The 8,428-nt window shown below is 44.9% G+C and overlaps 1 pseudogene; it reads left to right on the top strand.

Moving 5' to 3' along the window:
• Positions 1-724: 724 nt before the first annotated feature.
• LOC146621713 (uncharacterized) lies at positions 725-3,411 on the top strand (annotated as a pseudogene).
• Positions 3,412-8,428: the final 5,017 nt, after the last annotated feature.

The raw sequence follows: 8,428 nt of genomic DNA, 5'->3' as shown, positions 1-8,428 counted from the left end.
TCCCTGGGCAGAGGGATGGCTTCGACAGTAGTGGCGCAGAGGCACCTGTGGCTGACCCTCTCTGACGTCCCGGATAGGGACAGGGCTGTATATCTGGACGCACCAGTGTCTGCGGCTGGGTTATTCGGACATTCACTTGAAGCCATTCAGGCTAGATTCGATCTGAGGAAGAAGCAGACGGAAGCTCTGCGCGACATCATCCCCAGACGTCAGCCCAAGCCCGCAGCTAGCTCTCACAGGCCCGCCGCTCCTCTGCCAACTGGCAAGAGACCGGCGCCCACTGCTGAAGTGGGTGTGCCGCCAGGGAGAGCACATCCTCCGGCCCGAGCTCCACGCCAGTCGGCCTGGAGCAAAGGCCCACCCTCGGGCCCCCAGCGGGACCCGACGCCCAGGAGGAAGAAGCCTCAGCCCTCTTAGCTATGGTTTCGAGTGGAGAGGGGGTCCAGCTTAAGTTCTGTTCAGGTTGTCAGCCCCAGAAGGCGCTGCACTTTCCTAACACTGTCTCCCAAGCACAAAACCCCTGCACACAAAATGCCTCAGGTAACTCCCTGTTCAGGTGTGTTAAATGTTCAGGTGACCACATCGAGTGTTCCCGCTGTTTTTCATTGTTGTGCCCCAGAAAAGGTGCCTCCAACAAAATGTATAAATGTACATGTTTCCATGTTACAATCAATAAAGAGTGTTGTTTATTCTCAAACAATCAAATGCTCAGCCTGCAGGCAGAATGAGCCAGGTCAGGCAGGTGATGCAGTCCCCTGCAGACACACTGGGGGGCGACAACGCCCCGTCGACGGTGCTGCAGGTCAGCCGGCTGGCTGCTCACTTCCCTCGATGGCGCGCTTGCGCCCCCTCTCCGTGGGTGCTGCGAACCGTTACCATGGGTTACCGGTTGCAGTTCCGGGTCAAGCCGCCTCGTTTCCAAAGAGTCGTAAACACGACTGTCAACACCGAGGCGGCCATGATACTCAGAGAGGAAATAAAGGCGCTATTGCAGAAAAGAGCAATACGAGTGGTCCCCGCTTCGGAGACAGACAAAGGTTGGTACAGCCGTTATTTTGTTGTTCCGAAAAAAGGGGAGGGCTTCGTCCCATCCTCGACCTGCGAGTCTTGAACACGTATCTACGAACGTACAGGTTCAAGATGCTAACACTCAGACAGCTCTTGAATGCGGTCGGCCCGGGAGATTGGTTTGCAACAATCGATCTAACAGATGCTTATTTTCATGTGGTTATACACCCGAAACACAAGCAGTTTCTGAGGTTTGCATTCGAGGGCGTAGCCTACGAATACCTAGTTCTGCCGTTCGGGCTGTCGCTCGCTCCTCGCACCTTTACGAAATGTGCCGAGGCAGCGCTAGCGCCCCTCAGAGAGAGAGGAATCCGCATCTTAGCCTACCTAGACGACTGGGCTCTCGTAGCTTGCTCCAGAGAGCAGGTGGAGACACAGCTGTCGCTGGTTTTGTCACACATTCAGACACTGGGGTTCTCTGTGAACTTTCAAAAGAGCTCACTAATCCCGAGTCAGCAGATTACTTTTCTCGGTTTGGAAATATGCTCGCTTTCCAGCCGCGCATGTTTGTCGGAGCACAGAGTGGCCACGTTTCATCGCTGCCTCGCTCAGTTTCAGTTGGGACGCAGACTGCGTTTCCAGACGATATTAAGCTTGTTGGGCATGATGGCATCTATGATCGCCGTAGTGCCACTTGGACTGTTAAAAATGAGAGCGTTTCAACGCTGGACTCTCTCTCACCATTTGTGTACATCGCGTCACCTCCGGAGGAGGCTGCCGGTAACTGCGTCTTGCATGCTAGCTCTCAGTCCTTGGAGGGAGCCCGGGCTGCTCCTGTCTCGCTCTCTGCTGTTATGGTGCAGTGTTCATTTTCTGTCTCTAAGAGCCACCCATGTCCCGGGCCACCTGAACCTTCTCTCCAGGGGGGTCCTCTGGTGAGAGAATGGAGGTTACACCCTTTAATAGTGGCTCAGATTTGGGACCTATTTGGCAAGGCGCAAATAGATCTTTTTGCTTCCAGGGTAAATACTCACTGCCCCCTGGTCTTCTCCATAATCGACCACGATGCACCCTTGGGCTTGGACGCGCTAGCGCACCAATGGCCAGACGTGCTCCTGTATGCATTTTCCCCAGTGGAAATGATATCTCCAGTTCTAGAGAGAGTGCGTCGGCATTCCCCCTCTCTCTGATTCTAGTGGCCCCTTGGTGGCCCACAAGGTCGTGGTATGCAGAGATAATCAGCCTGCTAGCAGCGAGTCCTTGGCAGCTTCCTCTCCGCAGGGATCTCCTCTCTCAGGCGGGAGGAGAAGCGTTTCATCCGCGCCCAGATCTGTGGCGCCTTCATGCTTACCTGCTGAGAGGTTAAACTTGATTGCTAAGGGTTTGCCACCTAGTGTGATAGCGACAATTCAGAGTGCTAGGGCCTCATCTACTAGAGGCTTGTACGCTTACAAATGGCAAGCCTTCGAGCAATGGTGCCAGGACCGCCACATTCTCCCATTTCAGTGCTCTATTGTGGATGTTTTGACATTCCTGCAGGAGCTGCTGGATAAGGGCCTTTCATTTTCGACAATTAAGGTTTATTTAGCAGCTATATCTGCCTGTCATATTGGCTTTGACGGGGTGACACTAGGTGCACATCCCCTCGCCATACGTTTTCTGAAAGGAGTTCGCCGGCTGAGGCCCGTGCTTAAGTCCAGTGTCCCTGCTTGGGACTTGTCTTTGGTGCTGGAGGCCCTTTGTAGCCCCCCGTTTGAACCCATTGAGTCTGTGGATATGAAATTTCTTTCATATAAGACTGCATTACTTCTCACTTTGGCTTCGGCAAAGCGAGTGGGTGACCTTCATGCGCTCTCTGTGCATCCCTCCTGCACACAGTTCTCTTCTGATGGCCACAAGGTCGTATTGCGTCCAAATGCTGCCTATTTTCCCAAGATCATGCCTGCATCTTCTAGCTCAATGGAGTTTGAGTTGCTGAGCTTTTGCTCCCCTCCTTTTGCATCTGAGGAGCAGAGGAGGATGCATTCTCTTTGTCCAGTGTGTGTGCTACGCACCTACATTGAGCACACTCAGAATGTGCGTTTATGTGACCAGCTGTTTGTCTGCTTCGCTGATCCAAATAGAGGTAGAGCTCTGTCCAAACGGAGGCTGTCCCATTGGATTATAGAAGCTATCTCACTGGCATACGGCACCGGTGGTCTTGCTTTGCCCCACGGGGTAAGAGCTCATTCCACCAGGGGGATGGCAACCTCATAGGCTCTTTTTAAAGGGGTGCCTGTAGCTGATATTTGTGGGGCAGCTAGTTGGGCATCAATGCACACTTTTGTGCGGTTTTATTGGTTGGTCGTTACAGCCCCTTCGGTGGCTCATGCTGTCCTTTCTGCTGGGTCTACCACTCACTAAGGATGTGGTGGTCCGATTCCGGTTCGGTGGCTGCTCTGTGGGGCGTGTATATATGTCCCATACTTATGTGTTGTACCGAGTGAATCGACTGAAAGGGAACGAATAGTTATGTCTATAACATCTGTTCCCTGAAGGAGAGGAACGAGGTACAACACAAGGTGGCCCCACTGAGCAGTTTGGCTCGGAGAAGAGCGGCTATCGAACTGAGGGATGACTGTGATGACAGTGGCTATATGTGCAGGCGGGGCCGTGCGCGTGTCATCACACGTCATCTGCCTTAAAGGCGTGATTAAAGGTTTCTTCAGCCAGGACACGCGAGGGTGTGATATCCCATACTTATGTGTTGTACCTCGTTCCTCTCCTTCAGGGAACAGAAGTTATAGACATAACTATTTGTTTTTTCCTTCCTCCTCGCTTAGATCCCGCCTTCCTTATGTCTGATTGGACAATAGGTTTACATCAACCAATGGGATACAAGAAAATACAAGATTGACAACCTAAAATGAACTTGTAAAAGAACTTGCAGCAAATACAAAGTTTTCCTTGTTTCACATTAGATAACAAACCTTTGGTTTTCTTGTAACTTATAACTCCATGAACACTTAAGTTATGATTGACTTCTATTTATTGTGATTTTAGACACGTTTTTAATGCATTTAAACTCTTTTTTTGTCTTTTAAACACATATATGAAATATTTACAATAAAGTCTTTACATGACAATATTTATATCCCTTTAACCTGTAGGGTCTAAAATAGATATTTGAGACCAGGCTACACCCACATTGGATGGGTCCCTCCAAGACTGTTGGAACAACAAAAGTGATGGTTTGGTGTGGTATATGGGGTACAACGATATTGGGTCCATTCTTCATCAATGGAAGCCTCAAGGCCACTGGATATTTGAAATTGCTACATGATGATGTGTTTCCCTCTTTGTGCACTGAAGCTGGTACGTTCCCTGAGTTTTTCCAGCAAGATGGTGCACCATCACATTACGGTTGAAGGCAGGTCTATGGTGTGAAGATACGAGATGTGCAGCACCTGAAACTACGGATACTGGATGCCTGTGCTGGCATTTCTCCTGCGGTGTTGCTATCAGTGTGTGAAGAGTGGGAGAAGAGGGTTGCATTGACAATAGGGCTGGGTATCGTCAATGATTTCTAGAATCGATTCGATTCCGATTCACAAGGTCCCGAATCGATTCGATCCACGATTCAATTCAATTCGATTTGAATCTGGGAAATTTTGACAGTCAGAAATATTATAATTCAGATCAGTATATTTACATGTTTTTGTATCTATAAAAAGGAAGCTGACACTCGCAAGACTTTATCAAAGGTGTGAGCGTCACAGCAGATGTCTTTGTGTCAAAGTAGCTGAAGATAAAACACAGAAAGACATGAAGGTGGTTTTCCTGGCCTGGGATTTTATAAAAATATTCTGCAGTAATAATAATAATGCAGAAAACAGATTTTTAGACGGGAAACTGTTCTTGAAGTACAGAGAGAGAGCGAGAGAGAGCTGTGCATGACGTGTGATTTTATCCTGGTGGAAGCAAAACAATAAAAGTCAGAGGGAATTCATGACGATGTTTATGTGAAGCGTAGTTTGGATCTTCTTTTGCTGCTGGTTCGGTCAATATTGTTTGGAGAGAGATAAAACTAACAGCTTTAGAATCAGCGCAAAAAGGACATAAACACAGCGCGGACCCGCCGACAGATCAGAATCAGCGAGCTGTCAGCTTTCAGCCCCGACCGTGTCCGTGCCGTCAGGTGAGAAAGGCGATTCTGATCCACGGGTCAGCGCTGTGTGTTTTTGTCTTTGTGCAGAATCCGTGTACCTGCTCTCATTTACTGTCTTAGCTGTTTGCTGGTTGTTGAAATTTTGTGAGATTTCACCAGAGATTCTGGCATTTCAGGCATAATGAATTTATATTAAAAAATCGATTCAGGATGTTAATGAATCGATTTCACGTTATCCAAGCCAGAATCGATTTTAATCGATAAATCGATTATAAAAACCCACCCCTAATTGACAATCCAACACAGTGGGCAGCACATTGAACACATTTTAAAGGTGGTCAGAAACGTGTTACGTTGAAACCAAGCACACCATTGGTTTTCTTGTGACATTACCAATAAGTTTGATGTGTCACATGGCCCTCTTCCTATTGAAAAAACAAAAGTTGTATCCAAGATGGCCGACTTCTAAATGGCCACCATTAGGGATGGGTACCGGTATCCGGTGCCATAAACAGTAGTAACCAGACCGAAAAGCAGCGCACATTTCGGTGCTTTATTTTGGTGCTTTTTTTTCCTGAGCTGTGACACACTTTAGATTCTAGCCAATCACTTTACGTTTCCGAGGATAGTAGGCGGGTCCAGGTACATACGTTCTTTTAGAGCAGAGCTAAAATGCCCAAGGCGAAGCGGTCAAAAGTCTGGTTGTACTTCACAGCAAAAGATGCAAACTCAGCAGCCTGCAACAAGTGCTTTAAGGTGATACTGTCAAAGGAGGTAACACCTCAAATCCGATGAAACACCTGGCGACGCATAGTGTTTTTTTTAAAAGCCGAGAAATGCGCCGTATTTGATAGCTTGCTGCGAGACCTCACACCGTGCACATCTACTGCGGGTGTGGTGCCTGTTATCGGACCCGGAGTTAAACAACATCCCCCAAAGAGTAGAGTCCTGGCCCCTAGCCCTGCCAGTGTAGCAGAAATGATGACGGATGATGATGGCAGCAACAGCCGTTCTTCTCTGCGTGAGTAGCTTAATGTTGTTCGTGTGTAATTTACGTTGAGTAGGCTAACCACGTTATTAAATTAATGCATGTAAGGTGAACTAGCAAACATCAACATAGCTACATGCGGCTGTCTTCTTGTTTGATGGCAGATACTCCCTTCACCCTGGCCAAAAAGGCTAAAATGCCCAAAGAAAAGATGGAAAACAGTTAAACATGAGAGGTTTTTGGACAAAGTTTGTGTTTTTTCCATTGTTTAAGCACTGCTTCCAGCCAAGAGTGATACCATATGTGCCCCATAGCTGCAGAAAAGGCTAACATTGTTATCTTTTTACAAAAAAACAGCTGAACATGACAGGTTTTTGGACCAATTTTGTGTTCTCCATTCTTTAAGCACCGGTTTGAACACCGTTTCAAAAGTACCGGTTTGGCACCGGTATCGGATAAAACCTAAACGATACCCATCCCTAGCCACCATGGTCACCACCCATCTTGAGGAGTTTGCCCCCTCAGATACACTAATGTGCCACAAACAGGACTTTAATATCACCAACCATTCCCATTTTATTACGGTGTATCCATATAAATGGCCCGCCCTGTATATTTCTATAAAAGCAAAAACTTGTGAAAAACATGGAAAAATTAAATTCCTGTAGTAGAAAAATGATGCATCAATTCCAATATTTATTTCCCTTTTTTCAGATTTTAAGTAAAATGTGTTTTAAATTTCAGGGAAACATTTGATATTGTTGATAGTGGTGTGCAGATCGATATTGGAATATCGATTCCTCCGATACCAGTTTTTTATGTTCTAGAATCAATTGTCATATTAAAATATCGATATTTTAGTAATTTGGGGTAAATTTGTAGTTTTTCATTAACAGGAAAACTTGGAAGGAACTACTTCCTCTTCCGCCTTTCTTAGTCATATGCGAAATATGGCTGCATAAAGGTGTCGCAGCCCCTTGACGTGTGCACTCATAACAACGGCTGAGTATAAACAAAGTCATGTGTGGAGGTATTTTACCTCTACAAAGAGCCAAGACATGGTTTGCGATACATGTGGCAAGACAGTGAGGTGTTGTGGCAATGTGTCATGAATTTTTGTAAATAAGGTCTGCAACACAGAAAGAGCTGTCTTTTCCCAGGAAGCTCCTGGCGCTGGCCCAGAGTTTCATCGGGCAAACCAGTTAGTAGATAACATAGTAAAACATTGTTACAGCTAGCTAAGCAGTTTTTTGTTACTAGGTCATACTGACACATACACATACTTAATCTAAGCATGCAAAGGTTATACAAAATCATGTGATTGGGCGCTATAAAAATAAAATTTAATTTAATTTAATAGCGCACAACTTAAGGGTTTTTATTTCTATATGATAATTCTGCATTATTAAGCAATAAGAACAAGTAGTCTGATGTCCTGTAATGATTATGAAACTATAATTTGAAATACAATAAAACAATAAGTTTTTGTGCAACGTATCAGTATTGGATCAGTATCATCAATACCACCCAGAATTTTAGTTGGTATCGGATCTTAAAGGAAATCAGTGGTATCGCACATCACTAACTGTTGACCATAAGATTTTATTATAATGATTAGCGCATTTATCTTAACATAGTTTCAGCAATAAATGAATTTGTTACAAAGGAAAGAATTTACCTCAAATACATAAAAAAACAAATCACAAAAATTCAAAATGATAGAATTCACCATTAACAACTGGAAAATGAGAATTTGACATGATATTGTGACTGTTAATGGAAATGTTTGCAGCTTCTATCATTATATCATAACAGCAACTCTGAATTAAAATCAACTCAAACTGCACTAAAAAAATACAACTTAGTCATGAAAGAGTCTACCTTTGAAAATACAAAATGAATATAAAGGTCAAAATATAGAAAAAAAAACACATTTAGTAGCCTGTAAATAATATAAAGGCCTCTGAATGATTGTAAAGAAGACATAATTTTGGTAGTTTCCAAAACCTCATTTTATACTGTTTTTAAAGTTTTGTTTTTTATCTCAGTTTACCTGCTGATAATTCTGGAATCATGTTATTTGTTGTTATTCTAAAAAGCTAAGAAACCTCTAACATACAGTCAAACAAACTGGAGAACATGCAAAATAAAAAAAAGCCAAGAATGTGAACATGGCTACATGATGCACTTGTGTATGACCGAGGCCTGTAGATACTGCTGGGTTACATGCTGATCAGTTACTAGTATCAGTGAATAACATTTATTGTTACAGCAACAGAAGAACA

The sequence above is a fragment of the Diplotaxodon limnothrissa genome, linkage group LG12 (genome assembly GCF_057381915.1).
Source record: "Diplotaxodon limnothrissa isolate DT_005_m linkage group LG12, D_limnothrissa_male_GT1.1, whole genome shotgun sequence".
NCBI classification, from domain to species: domain Eukaryota; kingdom Metazoa; phylum Chordata; class Actinopteri; order Cichliformes; family Cichlidae; genus Diplotaxodon; species Diplotaxodon limnothrissa.
Note: the sequence above shows the minus strand (reverse complement) of the source record. Positions and strands in the feature narration are given on the sequence as shown.